Below are 23,781 nucleotides of genomic sequence, written 5' to 3' on the forward strand. Positions count from 1 at the left end.
GCTCGGGTAAACCATGTTGAACTAAAGTAAAGTAGAGCCACTTTATGCATGACTTTTGCCATTGAAAATTATTTCAATGTGTCAAAGGAGACGTAGCCGAGGCACTTTTGGACGCTGACAATTTTTTTGTAGCTCTCTTCCTTGTAACTCAAAAAACTTGATGCATTGTGTAAATACCGAATGCCTCTCATTCCATCTTTATTTTCCTTCATAACGTCTTAAAAATTTGCTAAATAATTTTAATGCATAATCACTAATTGCTATAAAAAAGAAAAAAACATTGTTTCTTATTACAAATTACCACATAAAAACACCTCTGCAAGATTGCGTTTTGAAATATTGTGCAAATCTTGCTCGTCTACATTTATTTTTGTCTTATTTGCAAAAAAGTAGGCATCACTAGAAAACCAAAAAACATGCAGAGTAAGAAAACAATTTTTTTTCGGAGATATTTCAAACACAAATCCAGCCGTACCATCGGCGAAATCCGCCGGCGAAGCGAAAACTCTAAATGTTATTTTTCTAGATGATAAACGCTCGAGGGCAGACGTGAAACTCTGCGACACACTTTTTCCAGTTCCTTTTTTCGCATGTTCCGCAGCAAGGGCTGATATTTTTTGCTCGCGCAGTTTTCTCTCTGGCAAAATACTAGTGCTCCAGTCTGCCGCCGGATTTATCTTTTCGGAATAAATTGCGGCTATGGCTTGGCCAAGAAGCCCGCGTTGCAGAGTATCTCACTCACTTGCTCTATATGCGAGAAACCGCAATTCCAAAATGCAAACAGCAAACCTCGGTCTGCTTACTCTTTTGCTCTCCGGCCCTCGAGCGGGAAGAAACACTAAAAATACTGCGCTGGAGGCACGCACACAAGAAAAACACTTTATTTGGCGAGCAGTCAAACAAGCCGCAGCAGCAGCAGCAGCGCCGAATCCGAGCAAACACATGCAAGCGCGCAGGGGTGCTCTGGATATTGAACTTCCGGCCACCCCTTGCAACCCCCGCATGATTAAAAAGAATATGTGAGATGCTCTGCCGTGTGGGGATTTTTTTGTCTTTGTGCCGAGCGGGCCGGGAATCGATCTGCATTCTAAAGACTGCCGAAGAAAGAGAGGCGCGCGCGGCGGGCCATTCATTCATTTTTCTCTGCCGCCAGACAACAAAGGCAAACCAGGGAAAGAAGAAGAAGTCTTTTTGAAAAACTCGCTCGCTCGCTCGCTCGCCTGGCTGGATGGCTGGCTGCTGGTTGCAATTTTTCCAACGGCTTTGTTCGCGATTGTTACAATGGCAGTCGGCCCGGGAAAATGTAGAAAAGCCGCTGCCGCCCGCCCGCCTACTGCTGCTACCACCGCTGCTGCAAAAGCGAGCCGGTTTTTTGAATTATGAATAAGCCGACCAGCTATTCCAATGGGTTTTTGCAAAACACACCACTGATGAAAACGAGAACCCCGCCGGTATTTGCACTGCGCCGCATCGATTTTCACCGACCCCAAAATTTCCCGGAAAAATAACACCCCGCAAAGGTGCAAATATTTGCTGGAAATTTTAATTTAGCAGCAGAAATTAACTCCGCGTCGGCCGTAAAACGCAGGAAATTCCCAGCATGCCGTCATAAAACAGCGAAGCCGTTCATGCAAAAAACAGACGCATTTTTCACCCTCGGCTGCCGCTGTGGTTTTGCTCCTGCGGATATATCACGGGCTCGTGCCACAGATAATAATTTATCGATTGCATAAAACAACAAAGAAGTCGGTCTCTGCGGCAAGAAGCTGAGAGAAGAAGGGGGAGGGAGGAAGGGCGAGCCAAATAAATAAAAATCGCCCTCTCGAGCCGCGTGTGTAACAACCGGCCGATGATATGAAATATTTTATCCGCGCATCGCCCACATCTTTATTCCCAAATTAACCCCGCGCGCAGAGGGGACGAGAGACGCTGCAATTGAATTTATTTACGCGCCCATCCTTTTGTGTTTCGCTCGAATAAAAATCCAAATTGCCGCGTAAACTCGGCGCGCGTGGATTATAATTTTATATGCTGCATGGAGTAAGAAAGGAGGCTCGAGCTGAAGAAGAAGAGATTCTTGTCTTTATGGCGGCGATGGTTGCAAGAGGGATGAATAATTTCTCTCTCTCTTCTCTTCTTTTGCTTCAAAGGACTCGGCGAGCCTCTCTGTTCAAACAGTAATTCCATTCAATCCATTGATGCATGCAGGAATATTAAAAAACTTTTCTTCCACGGCCGCGCCATTGATGGCAATCGATAATGCATGCGCATTATCATTATTTCCTCAGATAAAAAGCAATAAATGCGATTGACTGCACTCATTTGGCCCAAAAAACACGAGGAGAGCGAAAAACTCCGCTATATCCCTCGATGGCAATTTATGCACTGCGCTGCTGCTCTCGGTTTTCCCCTTCTTGTGTGCGTATGTTTTGTGCTCTCCGCAACACAAGTAGCGTGACGTCAGCGGCAAAAAGTAATAAATTCGGTCCAAATCAGCCAAACGGCCGAATAATTCACCTATCTGCACCTGTAGCCGCATAATCGCGTCCCAGGGGATGCAGCTTTTTTTCTGCCTCTTTGTTGATGCTCTCCGCGCAGGCTGCAGCAGCTACTTTTACACGCGCGAACGCATTGCAGCTTTCCGAACACCTGACCTTCCTGTCATAAACAACAGCTTGAATATTGATCAGTGTGTGCGTTTTATAATTAAGGGGCTGCTCAAACAAATGTTGATGTTAATCAAGATAAATCACCTTCATTCCGGAGGTAATCAAATTATTCAACATTCAAAGTCAATGCGAGTTTTTAAGAAAATATTTATATGCAAGTATGGATTCTTGATGGGCTTTGCTAGAAGTAATAAATTAAAGAGAGAATAATTATCTCACACAATCTCGTACAAAAACAGCTGCTGTTTTTGCCCCTCAGACTTCATCAGCAGTAACAAAACTTCAAAATAAAGTCAACAGGGAATTTTTATGACGAACAACTGCTAAATCAACGATAGGAAATATGGGGAAACTCCACCGTACTCACCCTGTGACATTCACAAAAAAACACAAGCCCTGAAATCCATCCTTTTTTGTGAAGCTATTCAAAGAGTGAAATCGTGGAAATTTCCGTGTTCATCGCTAAAGGCTGCTCCTTTTTCCCATCTGCCATATCAAAGGGGGATTTTGTAGCATAGTGCTTTGGAGTTATTTTCCCCAATGATAGGCTTAATTACTTTTTAAACACAAAAATAATATTTTAATTTACCGAGTCTTGCACACAGCAATTTTCCTGCTCTGTAATTTAGTAATTTCTACATCCACAATTAATCCTTGTCAGATAAATAAAATTAATTCTCTTCTCTCCGTGTTTCAGGCGTTTCGGCTTGTGCGTGAAACAGGAATGGAATGAAAACTCGTTTCGCACCGCATGGCTGTTTCGGATTCGGCGACGGGAACAATCGAGCTGCGTCTCCGGCAACAACAAAAGGTGAGCCAAGATTGCAGTTTGGCCGCATTATTTCGCAATTTGCATGGACGTGTATCGCGCCGCGGCGTTGTATGTTGTACACGACGGGAAATTAAATTAGCCTTTTAAATTAGAGGCCCGATGTTCTTTTGTGAAATAATGAGAAAATAACGTGCCGCCAGCAGCAGCAGCAGCAGTAGTTCCGACGAGGCCTGTGTGTGTACAACGCGCGCGCATCCTGGTCTATTTTTATAATTTTATTTATAAAACGCGCGCGCCGGCCGCTTCTTCATAAAATCGAAGCCCCTGCCCTGGCCTGCCGGCCCGTACCGTACGGGTATGTGTTCTCTTTCGTTTCTGTATGGTGTGTGTATGTTTCCGTTTTGTTTTCGGCGTGCAGAGTCGAGCCGAGGACGTAATTCCGGCGCGGCGGGCGTATTGATCAGCCAGCCGGCGAGCTGCTGGATTTTGCCAACGCGCGCCGGCATGCTATTCGTTCGCGGAATTGCCGGCGCATTAAAAGGTGTCGTTAAACTTGCAATTGGCTCCAGCCCGTGAAAAGCGGATTAGGCGTTGCAAAATTACGGGCAAACTATTTGCTGCCGGCGCTGATTATTCTCGCAACAACGGCGTGATGGCGCGCAGACACTGAAACTGACTCTCATTTAATGCACAGATGAAAAACAATCTCGGTCCCTCTGGAGTGAGAAACTGGCTCCAAACTTTGGAAGTTTCAATTAAAACGAGGCCAGAGATCGAGCAACTCGGCCGTGGGCGAGGATTCAAATTTCGGGAAAAATTTGAATAACACGACGGCTCTCAGCTGGATGATGAAAATTAGCATTTTCCGCGCCGCTGAAGCTGAAACACTCACTTTTCCTCGGTGCCACTTTCCAGCCGGGGCACATTTCCGCGTGGCAGCAGGTCATAAACACCGAGCACTAAGCAATTCCCTTCCTGCGCATAATGAGGCGATCTAATCCTTCCTGTTTTTATTTGGCTAGGTGCTGTGCGCTCTAGCAGCAGCATCATGTGATGTAATTCGGATCGAATTAATGCCGTGCGAGAGTGGAGATGAGAGCGTCGACGCCCTCAGTGTGTCTAATCTGTATTCCTCATTCCGGCTCAGGCAGGCGGGAATTTCAATTGAGCGCCGGGCAAAAAACAAATCGACTTACTTAGCGGATGAATTATTCATTTGTCGCCATCTGCACTAAAACTTACTTACTCAGCAGCAGGGCCGAGAAAAAATGTTTTGTGTCGCCGGTGCGATGAATAGCCAGGGACATTTTTACCCTTGCTCGAATTAATTCGCGCCCGGAGCTAATTGCCTCATTTTTCGCTCGCAGCACTCTCGGCAAATTAACTCTAGAGCATTTTTTCTCTTCGCCCCCAACAACTGCGTGCCGAGTGTTGAAAAACGCATTCTATTTCCTGCGCCTTTTGCTGCTTGTGTGTGTGTGTATGTATATCATATCAGCTGGTGGTTTGTGTGCACGTTTATTTGTCCGCTCGAGAACAAGACTCGCCCATTTGCACTCGGCGATAACATTGCAAATTGCGCCCAGCTAATGGCTCTTTTTCTGTGCACGCCGCACCAGCACTACGAGGCTTTTTAATGTGTGTGTGTGTGTATGTTTGCCGTGCGTGCACGGATGTAAAAGAGGGACGAGCAGCTAATTGCTCTAATTCGCAGCGAAATGGAAATATAACGAGTTTTAAAAAGACTCATCACCCAATCAAAATGTTGCTCCACAACTTAGTCAAGATTGGATTGCTAAAAGCAGCGAAAGAATAGAAGTATATGGACGCCCCTGGGGGTCTCAAGCGCTTGGCAAAACAACTGCGTATACGAATTTTATGTATACATATATAATCCTATAATCACATTTAATGTTGAAATTGTTTGAAAAATCTATTTTATTTTCCGGGTCCCTTGAGGCTGTAGCGTGACAAGCCGACCAGAAAAATAGTATTTTCCAACGTAGTTACTGGTTGTTACGTCGCAGAACGTATCAAAACCAGGATACAGCTTTGTGGCCAAAACAAACGAAAAATTGAAACTACGGGAACGGAAATTTCAAACGACCGGTGGTGTGCGGAAGTTCTCAGAATGAATTAAAGCTTTTCCGGCAGAAAAACGGACCGTTTTGAACCAGATTGTGATGTGATCTGCCGTAAAAAAGTACGAAGATTGTATTTCTGTTGCAGGATTGTAATGTTTATCTCAAAATCCTGGATTAGGATTTTTCAAATAATTTTTCGCATTTCCAAAGATCGAAATTAAAACACAAATCAATCAAAGCACCCTTTTTTGGGCTCATTTAAATTAATATATCTCCTCTACTAAAAACGGCTCTTTCCTTTTCTCCGCAGCTGAATTTAAAAAGTCGCAGTACCTCTGTTAGGCCTCTTGAGATTTCTCTGTCAAGTGCAATTACACTCGCAGGCAGACTAAAAGGTGCAAAAACGAGGTATAGAGTGCAAGTCATACACGAATTAGTACCTTTTTGCGCTGCTGTCGACACTCGCGCGCACGCGGTAAAAACAAACGAGCGCGACGAAAAGCGCCTGATGAAGATTAATCCGCAGCAAATTGTCCACTTGTGCATCACATGGTCGAGCGAGCGATAAGGACAGAGGAGGCAGCAGCAGCAGCAGCTGCTAATGAAGGCCCGAGAGGTCAACTCGGTCCAATCTAAAAGTGCAAGTGCCGCGCAGCAGAAAGGTCGGCCACGCTTAATTGTGGCCGGCTGTCATTAACCTCGCTCCCGCTGCCTGCGCTTATCTATCATCGCACTCATTGTTATTTAAAGCAACAATAATTTCGTTTTATTTGCCGAGTGGCTGCGGCAACGGCGACGTCGGCTCGTCTATTTGAATGGCTTTTGCTTGCTTAGGCGGCGTGAAAACGGAAATGAGTTGCAGCAAACATACGAGAGCAGAGAGAGAGAGAGCGCAGAGCAAGGCTCACTTCGGGGGAATGTGTGCACCTCCTCTCTTTGCTTTTCAGACAAGAAACTCCATTTGCACTAGGGGAACGTGGCGACAACTTCCTCAGATACCAGACACTTCGAATTCCCAACTCCGCTTGTCTTTTCAGACTAACAGTTTTTTTTTCAATAAAAAATGAGCAAAAATAATTTTACTATTTCGAGTCAAATGTGAAAACACAATTTCCGGGCGTGAATTGCGGAAATGAAGCGACAAACGCAGTGTCTGCTCGCTCGTCCGCCCGTATTTTATGTATTTTTCATTCCACCTTTGTCTGCCGGCCGGTTGGTCGGTCTAATAAGAAATTAGCGGGCTGTCAGTGCAGGCAGGCAGCGTGCACGTCGTTGGTGGATAAAAAAGAGAGGATGGAGCCCCGCTGGCTGGCCCATGTGTGCCCGGAATGGGTAATTAGACCAGCAGCGGGTAGGCCCGCAACATATGGCGCGATCAAATGCTAATAAAAGCGTATTTATTGTCACGACGGCCGCCGCTGCCGCCGCCGCCGCCGCGCGTTTTCCACTTCCTCAAATTGGATTTTTCAACAAAGGGACCTGAAATTACGTGTCCTTCTGGGAATTCATTTCCATCCGCGCCAGGCAATTTCCAAGCAAGCCGGATTTAAGTGTTTTGATTGGGAAAACCGTCAAAAAGCAGGACTTAATCCACTTAAGGGGAAATTAAAAATTAGGACGTCAGAGCCAAGTGAGAATTAATTAACTCGCCTCGTCACTGACCCGTAAAATTAAGTTGCGTGTCCCGGCCGGCAGGTCTAAATTGGCTGTTTTTTTTCTCATTCCAGCTAGGGGGTTAGTTAGTTTAAGTTATCTTCTCTCTTTTTTTCGGCGCTGCGGCGCATGGCTCGTGTTAGGCTCGCCTGTCATCTCTTGCTTAATGCACGCACAAATAAGCATGTCGACGGCGACGCGTCTGATTAATTTCTTTTTTTAGCCGCGCTTTCTTTCTTCTTCCCTCCGACGTCCAGCCATCCAACCAGAGGTTGTCATAATATAACGAGTGACGTCACCTGCTTATTTCATGCCTTTTTTATTTAATGTGTGAGCCAGACCAGGCAGTCGACGGCGTGGCTGTGTGCAGCTGCTTTGCCCTCAGTGCTCGGTGCTCGGTGCCTGCTGGCTGCTGCCTGGCCAACCAGCCGAGCAGTTTCTCTGCTTCTTTCTTTCGTTTGTCCTCCGCGAGAAAGGTGATTGCACGAGATAAGGAAGTTGCGTCGGTTCGCGTAAATGCGCGACACTAACGTGACCTTGCGTCGCCCGCGATGTGCAACCGGCTCGTTTTCATTCAGAATGGGTTCCGAGAAGCAGAGGCGCATTTCGCCAGGGAGCCGTAAAGGTATATCGATTACGTTCTAATTTAATGTGCACCACTCCCGCGCACTCCCCAATTCTGCGGTGGCGCGCTGCCAGTCGCTTTATTTCCAATTCGTGCTTGAAATATCATTATGTTGATTCAAATTGTTTGCTGCTGATAAAATAAAATATTGGAAAACTGTACTGAAACAGTATGTTTTTGGAAGAAAGCTCAATCATTTTCAACAAGAATGGAAATATAGAGTGCACTACCTTTTCAAGATAAAAAATATCTTCTACTGTTAAAAACACTTAAGGATTTCTATGAAATTCCCCATTAAATTTATCACACGACATTTCCTTTACAGGAGGATAAATAGTACCCACGTGAATAATTAGTATTGCGACAAAGTCTCTACAGTGTCATTCTAGCCTGACAGGCTGCCTAGTTTTGAGGAAACATGCTTGTTTGGCAATCCCATTCCTAGAGCATGACACAATCTGGCTTTTTCCACCGTCCTGGAGTGCCAAAAGACCACACAGTAGGGTTGGCCAGCCCATGAGCCCAGCCCACGTCACGCCCGAATGAGTGGCAGAGTTTTAGCCAATATCCTGCGGATCTGGGTATGAAATCACGAGGTACAAAGAGACACATGATGTGTTTGAACTAGTGACTCATCTTCCCTCTCTTGCTTGCTCGCTCGCTCGCGGCCGCAAAAAAGGGAGGAGAGGAGTGAGTGCTGCCGCTGGAACATTTCATACGTGCATGTATTTACTCAGTTTTTTGTGAGTGCCTTTCGAAGAGCCCAACGTGACCGTCGAATAAACACACAGGGCTAGTTCACACTTTTCGGTCAGGCTGTGTGAATTGTTTCAACAAAAATGCATCACTCTGGCTTATCCTTCCTCGACTGTGTGGTGAGTTCGAGAGGAAAAACCTGTTGTTTCAGACACGATAAGCGCCCAAAGTCGAAATTCCGTGTTTGATTAGGTATAAAATTTCAACTTTTTCGTCGACAAACAACTATTTCGCTTTAAAAAGGGACGAAAGGAACCGCACAATAATCTAAGCACTCTGCAACACACTGCTTATTTTTTTATCTTTTTTGCCCTGCTGGCAGGTCGGTGGGTCGATCTCGGGTTGGAAGTAGAAATGAAGAAAAAGCGTATAATCCTCGTAATATTTCGAGGAAGACATGAAACTCAATAAGGGGGAGTTTTTTGCCGCAGTCGCTCTGTCGGGAGAGGGATCAATTTAATGTCATACCCCAACACAGCACGCGCTATACTCGCTCTTTGAGAGCTAGGACGCCAAATTTCATTTATAGTCTACTTACATTGGTCCCGTGTGCGCTCGCCGCTCTCTCCTCGCCACCCACAAAGGAAATTTTTCATCTCGGGCAAAAATTGGCGGATGAATTTATTTGTAGAAGCGTTCATTACCGCCGCAACATCCTGATCGAATTAACTTCCATTTTGAGAGCAGCGCTCCTTTGATTTTTTGTCGGGGTGGCCGCAATACGGGGGATGAGAATAGATATAAATTGCGGAATTTTTCTATTATTTCGTCTCTGCCGGCGAGGAATGCGACTGCGGCGGTCGTGCTCTTATTTTGCGCTGGCTCAAAATTCCTCGCAAACAACAATGCTCGACGTCTATGCCACGCTGCATTTCTCCGCCGCCGCCGTCGCCGCCGCCTGCCCGAAAAAAGGAAACACGCCAAAGTTGGCACCCCATTTTTTTAACGAATTTGATAAATCAAGCCGGCTTATTGCCAGTGACAAGACTAATCGCACAAAAAGCCGCAACGGCCAAGCAGCCAAGCTGGAAACACACGAAGCAAAAGCAAGCAAAACCAACCACCCCCGCACCCCTGCGGCCCTTCTGGCTGGCGTCGCTGTGCGGCACGCGGTATTGATTTGCGCCGCTCGTAAATTTGAATAAAACAAATTGCATCTCTTGTAGAACACAACAGCAGCAGGCGTTTCTTATTTCTCGAGGAAAATACGCCGCCGCCGCTGCCGCCGGCTGCGATGGCGAGGAAAAGTTGCTTCACGCTATTTTTAACTGTGAATTCCGCGCAGCCTGCTTGTTGGTGGCCATCTCGAGTGCCGCTGGTGCTTCAGCGATATTATTCCCCGCGCGTTATTTGCAACAAAGTGCACACTTGTGTTTAATAAAACGGCCATTACCGAGGCGTATTCAAGAGCTCGGCACGAAGGAGCGAAAAAAAAACAGCAACAACTAGAGCCATGCGTAATGGTCGGTCTTGAAAGTGCGGGCTCGTGTATATGCGCGCGGGAGGGAATAAAAAAAGAAGAAAAGGAACGGCACGTCTTGAAATACTATATCAGGCTTGCATTCGTTGTATGTGTTGTTCGCAGTCCATGCCAAGGAGAAACGCCTCGGCGGCTGATGAAGAGCTAGGGGATTTAGGTTTTCCAGAACGAGGCGAGGGATTAGAAAAAAAAAGAAAGTCAACACCCTTAAGTTGATACGGCTTGAAAAGTGTATCGAATCTGAAATCCTTTTTATTCCGGTAAAACATTCACGCGCATTATTTATTCACGCGGCTCGCTCCCCCCTTGGAGTAAATTTTTAGCACGCACTTTCCTCCAAAAGATAAGCGGAAAATATGATGCAATTTTCCGCACAATGCCGTATTTCTGGCCTGCACGTGCGGCTCCAATCGATCGGAGAATGAGTTACTCTAGCCGCCGACCAACTTCTTGAACTTTTGGCCCGAATTCATTCAGCGGCACCAGCAAAGTGTGAGAGATAAGTGTATGCGCGAAAATTGATTTCTGGTGCGGCTCTCTTGTGTGACGTAACAGGCTCTCTCCCTCTTCCTTATCACGAAGAAAGCTCCTGCCTTCTTCGATTCCGCCGCGCGCCGCATTGGAAGAGAGTGAGCGAGCAGGGAGGAAAATGTAAGAGAGAGAATGCAATTTTTTGGATTCCAATTTAGGCCGGCGCGAGATATAATTTTCATTCAAGAGGCGGCTGCCTCTCCTCCTCCTCCGCCTCCGCCTGCGAAACACAAATGGAGCTGCTCTTTTGAATCCAGAGCAGCGGCGGCGGCGACGGCACATTATCTGCCGGGCGAAATCTGTTTTCCTGGAGCCCTTTTTTGCTCGCTCTCTTCTCTGCGAACCGAAAACGAAAGAAAGCACGCCAAGCAGCGGGGAGATTCGGCGTAATTGATAAAAACGCGCCGCGGCCTCATATTTATTTACCAGAGGGAGGCGATAAAGATAAATAATCTTTCTCGTGGGAAACAGTCCATTTTATTCCCGGGCTCGAAAAAGAGTTGGATGCTGCTCGGCACGTTTCAATTTACTGGCGTTTGTTGCGATTAATAGCGCAAAAGTCCGGAATACATAATAAAACGGGCCTGATGGAATTCCGCGCGCGCGAGAAAAGGCGCGAGCGAGTCTCCCGGGCCCGAGTTTGATTCGCTGATGCGCTGAATTTCTCGTTTTATTACTCATCTCAAAGGCACCCGGAGGAATTAGACGCGGGACACGCGCGTATGGTGGTTCGCAGGTGCAGCACGGTCAACAACAAATTCCTTCCTCCCCCGAAGTTTTGCACAGCCGATAAAACTCGATTCTATTTTAAACTGATTGTGAGCGCCGGAACAAAAGGAAACTTTGCTCGAAAGCAAAAGGGCGGTTGTGCTGAAAGGCTCTTTTGTGCGGCTTCTAACAGTTTTCACCTTCCCTCTGCCGCGGATTTTTCGTCGTGCCATCAGCTACAAAAGGGAGCATTTGTTACCATTACTCTGCTGTAATTCAAACATATTTCGCATTGTATTTCAAAATTAAATGCGAGCACGCCGCGCGGATAATAAAGAGCTAGAGCTAGGCAGCCAACAAACAGACCCTGCGTTGGCCGGCCGGCCGCTCGCTCGCTCGCTCGCTCTCTCGTTTATTTATTAGATGATGGCCGTGGTTCTCTTGTAACAACACTTTTGCGGTTTTCTAAACAGCTCCAGCGGCGGTGGCATTCGCTCTCCTAGCGTTTGAATTTTGCCCTAATAACAATTACAATGGGCCTTTTGTTCGGCTGTGGTTTGCTTGCATTTCGACTTAACTAGCTCCTCGCTTCGGTGCTGCTGCCGGCCCATGTTATAAATTTAATACAATTAGGGCACACAGGCAGGAACAAACACGCGGCAGCACCTTTAGCTCCGCACTCTCGTGCGTGATTACGGAATTGAAGCCTCAATTAGACGTCCGGCCAGCCGGCAAAGACAAAACATTTGCATGTTCATGCTTGATTTACAACTTTGCCGTGCTGAATGCTGAGGTTTACAAGCTCAAATTAATTATTCCGCAAAGTCGCCTACCCAAAGAAAATAATATACTCTCCCTGATTTGACTTTTACTTTTCGAGTGTTTGCTGCAGATCAACAAAAACACTCTCTGCATCTTCAAACGTTCAAACGCGCGGTGGCGGCGGCGGCGGTGGGCAGAATTAATAATATAAGGCTTGTGCAAAAGTTCCGCCGGCGGAGACGTGCTCAAAAGTGAGCTCTCCCTTTCATCACCTGTCACATGCACGGAAAAATAATGGAAGGGCCCAACCGACTCTCTCTCTCTCTCTCTTTACTGGCCTTTGTGCCGTGAAATTTATTTCCACTAGGATTTCCGTTCGAAACAGGTGTACGACCGCCCCCAGAAAAAACAAGCCCTGCTGCAAAGGTGTGATCCTTTGCTGTCTGTCTCGCTCGCTCGCTTTTGTGTGTTTGAGCCAACACATCCTGAGGCCCTTTGTCTCTCCTCGTCGCTTTTTGCAGCAGAAAAAGAGATGGAGCGATTCATCCGTCGCGTCTGTCTGACGCGTTTTTCTCCCTTTCTCTCCCAGGAAGCGACGAGACGAACGTGATCTCAATTTCAAGCGTTTTTCTAAATTATATGACGGGCGCGAAATGGGAAAAACTGTCACGTTTGCGGTCCTCCCGTTAACAGAATTCAGGGGATTAACACGCGGAGCGGGTTGAAATCGTCCGGTCCGTCGGGAATTCCGCCAAATTGCGTTCAACATGATTAAATATGTATGCCTAGCTTCAATTAGTTAAGCTCACAAGAAAACTCTAAGGAGATGCTACGTTTTAGTTTTTGGTGAACTTAATGAATCTAAGTCGTACTTATTCATTGACTAAACGTGATGATTTTCCTAAAAGTACACAAGTATTTGAAGAAAATTTTTAACTTTTCGGAAAGCCTTTGTTTTTAGGCTTTGGTGAAGAAAATAGCAAAGTTCGTTAATATAGTAATTATTGTGAAATTTATTTTATTATTTTTCTAAAAGAAAAAATCCTTACTTTAGATAAAACAGCTTCCAGAAAAGTTTGATCTTCCTACCCGAAATAGGAAATTTCATCAGCTTTCAGAATATGTATGTTGATTTAAGCTCGAAAATTTACTTAGTTTTAAAAGGAGGGCAGATTGCAGGGCAGATGTTCTTCTGTATTGTAAACTATTTGAAAATTTTGGGAATTTTTTGCACTGCCGTAATCAACTTTTGACCAGTGAACTTTTTCACATCAGGTCAGCAAATTGAAGAGTAGAACCTGTAAAATTTCCTGTACATCACGTCGTTTTAAGTGGGATCTTCCCATAAAAAGCATGCAAAAAATTTAACAATTTCCTGTTTACTCGTTTTGTACGAGTTCCCAGCGCTCCTCAGTTGGCAAGTACTTTTGGCGTGCAATCTACTTATGGGATTTCCAACAACGCAGGTTCGATTACAGCCGCTTAAAGGTCTATCCCAATCCCCCGCTGCAGCCGCGCCCTTTGGCTCCGATCAGCTGCGTCCAAGCAAGACAAGTGTGAGGTTAGTTGCTGAGCCAGAAAACTGCTGCAAATGCGATTGATTCGCGCGGCAAAGCTCATTTTGCCAGACGCACACAACACGCGAACATAAACACAATTCAGCGGGAAGCCGGCAAAGTTTTAAATATATTCCGAGCGTGAGAGAGCGAGCAGTAATTGGATTCGGACCCGGTGTTGACCCAAGAGAGCACGGCTTAGAGCTCTGCCCGGCTATCCATCACGCAGAGGGCTCATTATTGTTCGCAGAGGCGTGTTTCCGGTTCGAAGACGGGGAAAGAACAACGCCCGCCCATTATTATTACGATGATTGTTGTTATTATTATGCGGCGGTAAAAAGAGTGAAAGTGATTCAATTGTTCCGCGCGCCGCAGAGAGAGAAGAGGATGGGCGCGGGTTGACTCACTTCCTGCCCTTTAATTCTTTTTCAATTTCGCCTCCGTGCTTGAGAAATTCCCTGCTCTTCGCGAGTAAGAATGAGAGGAAAAAGCTGACAGGGTTGATTATGATGAATATTGGCCGGCATTCTGAAAATCGTCACGCTAGGGTGACTTTTATGAGAGCCTCTTTCCTGCCTGTCCGTCCGTCTCACAATTTTTACTATTCTCCTGGCCTGGAAATTACTCTGAGTGATTTGCGTGTCACAGAGCGTGGACTCGCCTCTGCATTTTGCAAGCGAAATTAGCTCTGACAAATGTTTGCCCTTGGAGCGCTCGGAAGGCGACGCCATTAAATTTGAATATCTTATAACCTTTTTGCGCAAACGACAAATGTATAAAAACGCTCTGTTCAGCTCAATTAATCGGACATTGTATAACATTTGTGCTGGAAACGCAGCACAAGCGTGCAAATTGCAGTGACAGTAATTCTGGCTATTTTGTTGCAGACCTCTCCACACACGACCGTCGTCTCGACCCGCGCTGGCAGCGAAAATTACAGATAATGCGTCTCCATTGTTAGTTCTAACGGTGAGTGCGAAAACTTTGTGCCCGGAATTGGCGCAATTTTGTGCTTAATGCGCGTTTCATTTTGCGTGGCCGGCCGGGCCGGCAGCGTATAAAATCAAGTTGCTGGAAAAGCAGCTGCCGCCTCCTGCTTTGTGCATCACTCTAGCTCGGCCTTTGCGAAAAAAATAAAAACGAGGGCTGCTGCTCCGCAAAATTCAATTTTACCCTCGGCTCACTGGGTTTCGGCTGTTGTGCACACACACACACACACTCTCACAAGCCGTAGATAAGTCAAGCCTGGCGTTCTCTTATCAAACATAGTATACACTTTACGTGCACGCCCTAAACCGCCTCGGCTGTAAAATTTTAGGCCCGGCAGCAGTTATTTTTAATGCTTTATCGCGTGCGATTTCTCGACTATTTTGGTACCCGCCATAAATTATTGGATTTTGCGTCTGAACTTTGATAAAAATGAGTGCTTCAGTGTTCCAAAATACACATACACACTTGTGTCTGCGTTGAATCGGAGAGAGTGCGAGGCGTGAATTTCATTTCGACGAAGCAGGGGAGGAATAACACGCTCGTGTTTACGAGTTTCGCGAAACCCTGCGATGCGGAGAGCTGTTATTCAAATCACATTAATTTCTGTTTGCTCACAACTCGTGGCAGCAGGCGTCGGAGGCAAACACCCGGCGAAAAGTTGTCGCAAAACAAGCCCAAATATTTGCTTCTCGTCGCAGTTTATACATGGAGAAACTCGACGTAAATATTTCATTCGTCTCGCTTTAACGGAAACTGCACTATATATGCGTGGCATTTGTCGAAGCGAATTATCGATCCACCTGGCCAGCCGGCGACGAGCAAGCGGCTAATCAAAATGCACGCGGTGTCACCCGCCTGCCCTGCGATACCGATTTGCGCAAACAAGTACGTAAACGCGTTAATGACGAACAATTGATCGCGGCAAACAAAATTTCATGCGTTTAAAAGTCTTTTAAATGGCTGCATAATTTATTTGACACAGAAGAGTAGAACAAAAGCATCGATATAAATTTTGTTTACGAGTTTTTTATTACTGTTCAACAAAAATATAAAATGCTTTGTACACGTCACTGTTTAAAAATATACTATGAAAGGACGCACTTCGGACTTTCTTAAAAATTGCTAAAATCTGGACCTCCCTGGGACATGTTTTAAATTTCCTCGACTCATTTTTATTTTTGAAGTTCTACCAGTTGTTTACCAGCAGTAAATAAACCACGTAAAGAGCTTCCAAGTGCAGCTAAACGAGTACATCGGCAGGACGAACGTGTATAATGAATATTTAATCCTTAAAAAACATCGGTGTCGCCGGAGGAGGGGAGCAGAGTAGGCAACCGGCCACGCGTGCCAGCGCACGAGGTTGCATATTCACTTTGCGCGCCAGGCGCTCGGCAGGCTCTCTCGCTTTTTCTTTTTCTCTCGCCTCCGCCTCCGCGCCGTTCGCATTCGCAGGCGTTTGAATTATTCAGGCGAGGCGAAATCAGTGAGCGGAGTCCTTTAGCAGCGGAGCAAGCCTGTGAAATTCGCTTCTGCCTATTTAATATTGGATGAAGTTCGTTCGTTCATTTCGTTCGTTTTGCCTGTCGTGCAGAAGCAGCATTCCACGCGAGCGCGCAGTTGTTTGTCATGTCGCTCTGCCCCTGAATTAGCAACGCAAACTTTACCGAAATTGTTGCTGGCCAAGTTGGAGCGGAAAATATAATAATGGATTATAATGTCGCCGTCAAATCGCACGCGACACGCAATAACTAAATTAAACGACCCTGGCATTTAAATGAAAAATAATGGCGAATCGGTCTTCTGTCGAAATTTGAAATTGGGCCTTCGCGTGACTCAATTCTGGTGTTTCGAATTTTTAAAACTTTGAAGGAGAAGCAAATCGATCGATTCTTCAAAAGTTGCGGCCATTTTTGCTCTGCAGACCCAAGTCGAGTGTCAACCGATGCTCTTTATGGGCCGTTTGAGCACAAATCTAGGGTCAAAAATGCGATCCGGCCAATTTTTCACCCGTGCTCCGTATCTCGAACCCTCTGTGCTTTTGTTGTCGAAATCTGGCTGGATGAAAAATCGCCAGCATAATTTCAGCCGGGAGCAGAGAGAGGGTGGAAATAAATAAAACGCCCGGCCGCACGGACTGCGCCGAGTCCCAAATTGGACGCTCGCGCCGCGGGCGTTGTTCTCGTTTGGCCTGATTTGTCGGGCGCACCCCTTTGATCAGCAATTTGGGTGCATCAAAGCTGCGTATGTGTGCGTGTGCCCACCGCCACCGATTTTTGCGCCCGCTCAAATCCGAGCCGCACAGCCGACTGCGAGCGTGTAATCTTTTTCAATCAATAGCCGACGGGTCCATCATTGGAGCTGCCCTTTGTTCAGGGCTTATTCCATCAATCTCCCCGCACGCCGCTAATACCGTATCATCCATAACATTAGTAGCTGCCGCTTTTTCCTCTCGAATCTCCACCCTCGTGCAATTTTTCTCTTTCGCTGCCCTCCTTTCATTCGAAACTTTTGCCACTGCACTGTTTCTTTTTAAGATTTCGCTCTTTCTCCCCTCTCTTTCCCTACTCATCTCGTATGTATTAAAAGAAGGACGAAGTCGCAGGAATACCGCGCCCCTCGACTCAAATTTTCAATCCGGCCCGGCCTAATTTCCCCTGCCGTTTATTAAAGAATTGGTTATTTATCACCACGCAACCTGCCTGCGGGGGCTCCGCGTGTAGCTGCGGGGAATGTCTGAATTCATAAAAAATGCAAACATCAGGAGTAACAAGTTTGTCTTTATTTGCATAAATCGGTATTTGTTTAACAGCTGAGAAAATATTTACGCTGTAATTATTTGCCTAATTCGGCACACATCTCGAATTTTTACCCAGATGAAAATTCCGCTTGAGCACATTCACAAAAGCTGCCGGTGTTTGCAATAAAGCGCTCTGCTGTGTAAATAAGCAAAAAGCACGAGAAGAACTTCAATAAATCGGACTTTAGCGGAATGAAATCAGCCGGCCGGAGGGTGGATTTTTGCCTTTTGCGCCGCATTTCACTCTGGCAACATTAAATATTCTGCCAGCGGGCCAAAAAGCAGCAAAGTTTCGGACATAAAGCTCTTGGCCGTATGAATCGAGAGCTTTCGCTGGCCACTCTCAATAATTCAGCGACACAAAAGCACCTGCTCAAATGACAGACGGACCTGTGCGCCACGCCACGCCAGAGCCAAGCCGGTCCACTTCACTTTCTCCAACCGGGCTTTTTGCTAATGTTCCATCTGGCGATTGTGAATAAAATAATAGGACGGGCGCATCAATTCTTCAGCAGTCACACGCACGCGTTTTTACCACAACGCTTCATTTTGAAATATAAAAGGGTCTTTTCACGCTAAAATTCCCCTGAGAAAACTCATTACTCTCTCCAGCTGCAATTTATGCAAAACTAATCAGGGAATTTTTCGCTTAATTAATTGCTTTTGAGCGTGGAGGGCTGTTTCGCCGACCCGACTGTGCCGAGACTCCAATTATTATTTAAATCTCGGTCGAGTGGCGCCCGTCGGTCGGGCGCTCGGTTGGCCGACCCACCCTTAATTGGCGCCGCATGCATGATCAAGTGGTGGACATTCAATTAGGGGGCAACAGCGCTCGTCATTTATCGGGCTGGAAAATTCGCAATCAATCGAGTTACATCAAGATGCAAATCAACGCGCCGACAAAGGCCCATCGCGTGGGACGTCTGCCGGAAAATGCGGTGCCGCCAGGCGTGTACGCACGCTAAAAGGGCCTTTTCTGCGGAGCCAGGGAAATAGGTCAGATATTCAACCGCATTCCACCCTTAACAAGAGGGGCCGCATTCAGCCGAGAAGGACACGTATGAATAATTTAAGCCACATGATCTAAACTGAAACGCGGACCAGCATGAAAGTGAATTCCTTTACGGAAAATGCGATTAACAAAATGCCTCCTTGGCAAAATTTCCAGCCACGAGCAGCCAAAAATTTCATACTTTTCCCCATTTGGCTCGCTATTTTTGTGTCTCGGATAATAATGTCATCTGAGGGATGTGTACATCAGACTATTTTTTCAAGGGAGCGCAAACCATGAATTTTCTGATACAATTCGAAATTTGATAACTAGTAAACCCCAATTATAGAGATGAGGGAGTTTACCAATTAACTTTTAAGAAGGTTTACCGATCTTGCCGCGCGCTTTGGTACCTCTTCACCACCCCTTTTTAAATTTAGCAAGAACCCTATACTCCCCCATTTTCGCAATTCCCGCGAGTCACACCCTCTCAGAGGGAAACGGATAAAATTTTCAATAGTTTCTGTAGTCGAATAGTTTTGCACGCATCCCTACAATTGAAATATTCATGCATTTACAGATTATTTAATGCTGTCTTGGCAAACTCCGGGACCTAAGCTGCAAAAATTGATTTCCTTCCGCGTTGATAAGTCGACGTAACATTTTGGCAGACGGATTCGGACAAGGCAAGCACGACGAGATAAATCACATTTCGTGGTTGGCTGCGTAAAAACGGGGTCCTGCGCGCGCGTGCAGCCCCGACGAGCGTCGGCAGAAAAATATCGGAACGACGTATACGTGTCGCTGAGAATCAATGCGACGAACGAGCGCAGCAACAGATGAGCCCAGGGGGTGGGTGGTGCGGGGGTGGTGCTGCAAATTATCGCCCTCGCCGACGATTTGGCTGCCGGCCACGAGCAGAACTGATTTTTATTGACAAAAATTGAATGATGGATGGGCCGGGGAAGAGCGCCAGATTTCCCGACCCAAAGCTGCTACATCTCTGCTGAAAAATGTAAAAAAAAAATCTGCATCGGTACGAATGAAGTTTTAGTCTTTTTTAATGACTGTGTAAACCATTTGCTGTGATGTTTACATGTCGGCGTAGCAATTGGACCAAATTACAGTGCTCACCTGCAGCAATAAATCTGCGTGTTTTGAATTATGCATGCAATTACGCGCGTTCGTTCCCACAGGATAATCGAGGGGGCGCTCGTGAAATCATTACGTAATTACCGTTCGGCTTGAATTTATCGCTGCGTGCTGCCCTGATAAAGCCATTCATCAAAATCGGCTGCGGATCTCTTTCGTTTCAATGAAAGAAATCTCTTTTGATGTCTTCTCAAAACTTGCGGCAAACAAAGCCGTTTGCCGCATTTCCGCGAGGCGAAAACGGTTGGAAAATTCACAGTTGCATCATTCAGCCGCGCGTAATCCCTCTGGAAAGAAAAGTTTGCGGGCCTCGCACAAAGTGTTTTCGCATCATTTATTTAAAGAGCGGCGGAACAAACGAATTTTTCTGCTCGCGCGCCAAATGATAAATTACATTCGGCAACTTTTTCGTCAAATTTCGCTGTGAACCAACTTTTAATTAATATCCCGTGCAGAGTCGGGGAAAGCCCTTCCTTGTCTTGGCTGAATAAATATCTGCCTGGATAATAAACTTTGTTTTAGTTTGTAATTGAAGCATCGAGGATGAGTGCGTGCAGCAAGCAGCATCGGGGGGAGCCGAAGGGGGCGAGAGAACAAACTTTTGCCACCCTGGCAAAAGACACACGCGCGCGCGCTCACTTTTTATCAGCGCGGCGCGCGAACTTGCCGACGAAAAATAAGGAGATAATTTTAAACTTCTTTTGCAACATCGATCCCCGGCTCTTTCAATATAACTTTTCAATAGTGGAATGGATTCGGCCGGTGTATTTATACAATGTATTTTGCGAGCTCACGGAAACTTTCAAAAGTGGCATAGGCTCCTACTTTTTCCCTCTCCCGGTTCTCGGGGTTGCTGCTGTTACTTGTGCGACGTATTTTGATGTTATTTAAGTTTATTTGATGATAGGGGGCAGCCCGGCAAACACGCTCTCTCGTTGTCGTCGGTCCGTTCGCCCGCCGATGCACTTTGCGCAGAACAAAAATAAAAGGAAGAAAAGAAAAGTAGAAGTTGTTGGGAGTTAGTCTCCTCGAAGAAGAAGTAGTGTAGAAGGCGGAGGAGAAAAAGACGAGTGTAAAGACCAGCCAGCGGCGCAGGGATTTTCACAATTTGAACTTTAATAAAAGTTTAGCACTTAAACTTCTTTTTCTATAATAGAGGAAGATAAGACTTGGGAGCAAAGTTGCAGAAATGAGTTACATTGGCCGGCCGGCAGGCGGGAAGGCGGGCAGCAATAACTAACTGCTGTTTCGCCCAAGCACTTCTTTCCTTCTTCGTTCCTTCTTTATGATGTATTGTTATCAGACTAGTTATTCTCTCTCCCTGCTGGGCTGATGTTTTTATTTGCACAAGTGGAGCGCGTGCATCGTAAATGTGATGTATTGCCGCAGCCGGCAATCGAGTAAACCAACACGCTGTCGGTGCGGGCAAAAAACACGCGGCACTCGTCGTAAAAAGCCCTTCGCCGGTGGATTATAATTAATGGCATAAGTTTCTCTCTTGCCGATTAACGTCTCTTTCTTTGTTCCGAATTTATAATGCAGGCAACAAAGTTTGGTGTTCGCGCGCGCGCGCGATTATTGCTGATAAAATTGGGCCTGGCAGCTAGCTCGATCGTCCCTCGTGGCACTCGCAGCCGATTTTAATTACCCCGTCATGAATAGTGATGGAGTTGCGAACTGTGATGGAAAAAGTTTCCGCTCGGCTTGCCCAGGCCTGCCGGCCGGCCGGCCGGCTGGCTGGCTGCGGTTTTGTCCACATTGTGCGAGCATAACTCGGAACGCGCACCACCGAAATCTCTCTTTTCTCGAGAGCGAGTGCGGCCATGGCCACCTCCGCACGCAGACTTTGCGGTGCGGCTGCTTTTTGCAGCGGACCCACCCGAGTGTCGCGCTAAAAGGGATGTGCAAACAACCTCCTAAGCAAGCATGTCGGCATCAAGTGGTAATTACAGTTGTGTTGGCCCGACTCGCAGGATTAGTGTGCGTGCGGCGGCCTGCCCCGTCCGCCTCACCTTCCTTTTTCAACCCTTGCAGCGTGAGGGGTGCATTTTTCCAGAACTTGGAGGCGGTGGAGCGAGGCTGAAATTACTTCCTCTCGTGCCCGGAACAAAAGGCATCGGTCCCCGCCATGCTCATTCTATATATGTGCGAGTGCGTAGTAAGCCTTTTTGGCGAATATCGAATGGAATAGTTGCAATAAGTGTTTAAAAGCCCAGAAAAGTATCTTTAAAGCGATATGTTTCAAATGAATGCAAGAATTCCACACAAACGCTTTAAGAGGGTAAAAAATACCCAAAGAAATGCTCTGAAGGAAAAATATTTTCCGGGTTGCGAGATTGTATAGAGAAAATCCGAAATAGAATTTCCGTACCTTTTTACGTAAGATACAGATTTTAAATCTAGTTCCAGTCTTAATTTTTACGTTTCTATGGCATATGATCAGATGTAACAAGCTACAAGCAATCCATTTCTGTAATTTTCTTGATGCGTTACACCCTTTACGATCAGGAACACGGAAATGGAAAACATTTTATTTGAAAAAGTCCTCTGCCATCTATATGCTGGTTTGCAATTTTTCTTGCTCATTCTAAATTTATTTCATTCAGTTATTAAAATGGCATTTTAATGTGGTATCAAGAGGCAATTTAACTTTTTACCGTCGGTCTATGGTTGCGCACAATGGAAAGACCTGTTGACGAACGCAAACCTAGCTGCGGTGGTGGCGGCTGCAATATATTATTTCTCTCTAGTTTGGACAAAGAATTATTTAATTATAACAGGTGGCGAATTTAGTGTATGTGAAAAATTTTACGTTTACATAGCCACGGGACGAGAGAAGCGGCGTTTTGCCACTGTAATTGGATTAGAGGCGCTTGCTCTGTGTGTGCTAAATCAAATTACGGTTTCTCGCCTCTCGTTTCCACCACATGTTCGTACCCGACCACCCGCGGCTTGTTTATAATTCACGAGCAACTCCTAAGTTTTCGAATAACCGTCGTGATTCGCTATGAGCATCGACAGGGGGATGAATATTTTTCAATATCCATTGCTGGCGCGCCAAACGCTCAATTTCGCACTTGACTGGGCCGCTGTGATATTTGCAATGTGCCTCGTTCCGACGTTTCCGTAAACAAAAATGTCGCGTCGGGTGCGATCCAACACGCCACACACAATTTGGCCGTGTTTTTGCGTCAAAGGGATGTCGGCCGTTGTTTTTGCCGCCCCTCGAAAACCCAGCAGAAGAATTTCGGTGCATTTCAGCGCGTCTGCCGCAATTATTCGCAGCCCCTCGAGTCTTTTCACTCTTGTCACTCCATCAGCGAAATGTTTCCTTCCATCTCTTTTCGCGGCACACCTCTACATACACACGGGGGTTGTGTGCGTGCTTGGATGTAGCCGGGGGGGGGGGGGCGAGAATCCGTCCTCGCGAGTGGCGTGCCTTCCACTCCACCAGAGCTCTTTGGCTTATTTCGCACTCGAAAACGATACCAATGGATGACTGGTCGAGTGAGGATCTGTGCGTACGTGACGAGACCCCTTTGTGCAAGAGCTCTAGGCTGAAGGGAAGAATTTCATGCGGACATCCGGCGCTAATTAGACCAAGCAGCGATAAAAATACAAACTTGACTCTTTTGAAAATACTGCAAGAGACATGTTTTTGTTTCCCTGTAAATTGCATTGAAACAAAAGATCAGTTTAAAAAAAACATATTGGTTGTCTGACCGAAAATATACAAAACGCAACTCCATTAAGGCTCCCATTGTTTAGATTACCTTTCCTCCCCATTCAAAGTGGTTTTTACAACATGAGACGCAGCATTCTGCCAGCTGAAAAATGAAAATTGTGTCCTTGCAGCAGAGATAACGACGAAGCACGCGCTAAATAGTGCCAGAGCGTTGCGGAATTCCGCTTCCACAGGAACGAAATAGGTTAATGACGTGCTCGCGGGCTCGGAAAAGCTCTTTCTGGGTTTTCGCAGAGCGCTTCCGTAACGGTTATGAGCGCCAAAAAAGGAGGAAAGATGCAGATTCGGCAAAACGCGGCCAAATGGGCTGGCAAAACCAAAAGCAGCTCTCTTTTCTCTTTCATTTTCATTCCGGGCCATTTCCGCGCAATCCCCCGGCCGGCCTTGGACGCGCTAGCGCAATCACGGCCCCGATTAATTTCCGCGGGAGGGTTCGCCAATTTTTCTCGTTGCCTTTCGCCGAGGATTGATTAAAATTGGGTCTCATGTAAAATTCATGCGCCACCCTCG

At 46.3% G+C, this 23,781-nt stretch overlaps 1 long non-coding RNA gene across 1 annotated transcript in view; it reads left to right on the forward strand.

Moving 5' to 3' along the window:
• Positions 1–23,781, forward strand: part of LOC135945383 (uncharacterized) — a 55,051-nt gene that overhangs the window by 18,162 nt on the left and 13,108 nt on the right. The window contains exons 3-4 of the long non-coding RNA XR_010575426.1: positions 3,367–3,480; positions 14,484–14,565. This is a non-coding gene — a long non-coding RNA (uncharacterized LOC135945383). The remainder of the gene's footprint in view (positions 1–3,366; positions 3,481–14,483; positions 14,566–23,781) is intronic.

The sequence above is a fragment of the Cloeon dipterum genome, chromosome X (genome assembly GCF_949628265.1).
Source record: "Cloeon dipterum chromosome X, ieCloDipt1.1, whole genome shotgun sequence".
Lineage (NCBI taxonomy): Eukaryota > Metazoa > Arthropoda > Insecta > Ephemeroptera > Baetidae > Cloeon > Cloeon dipterum.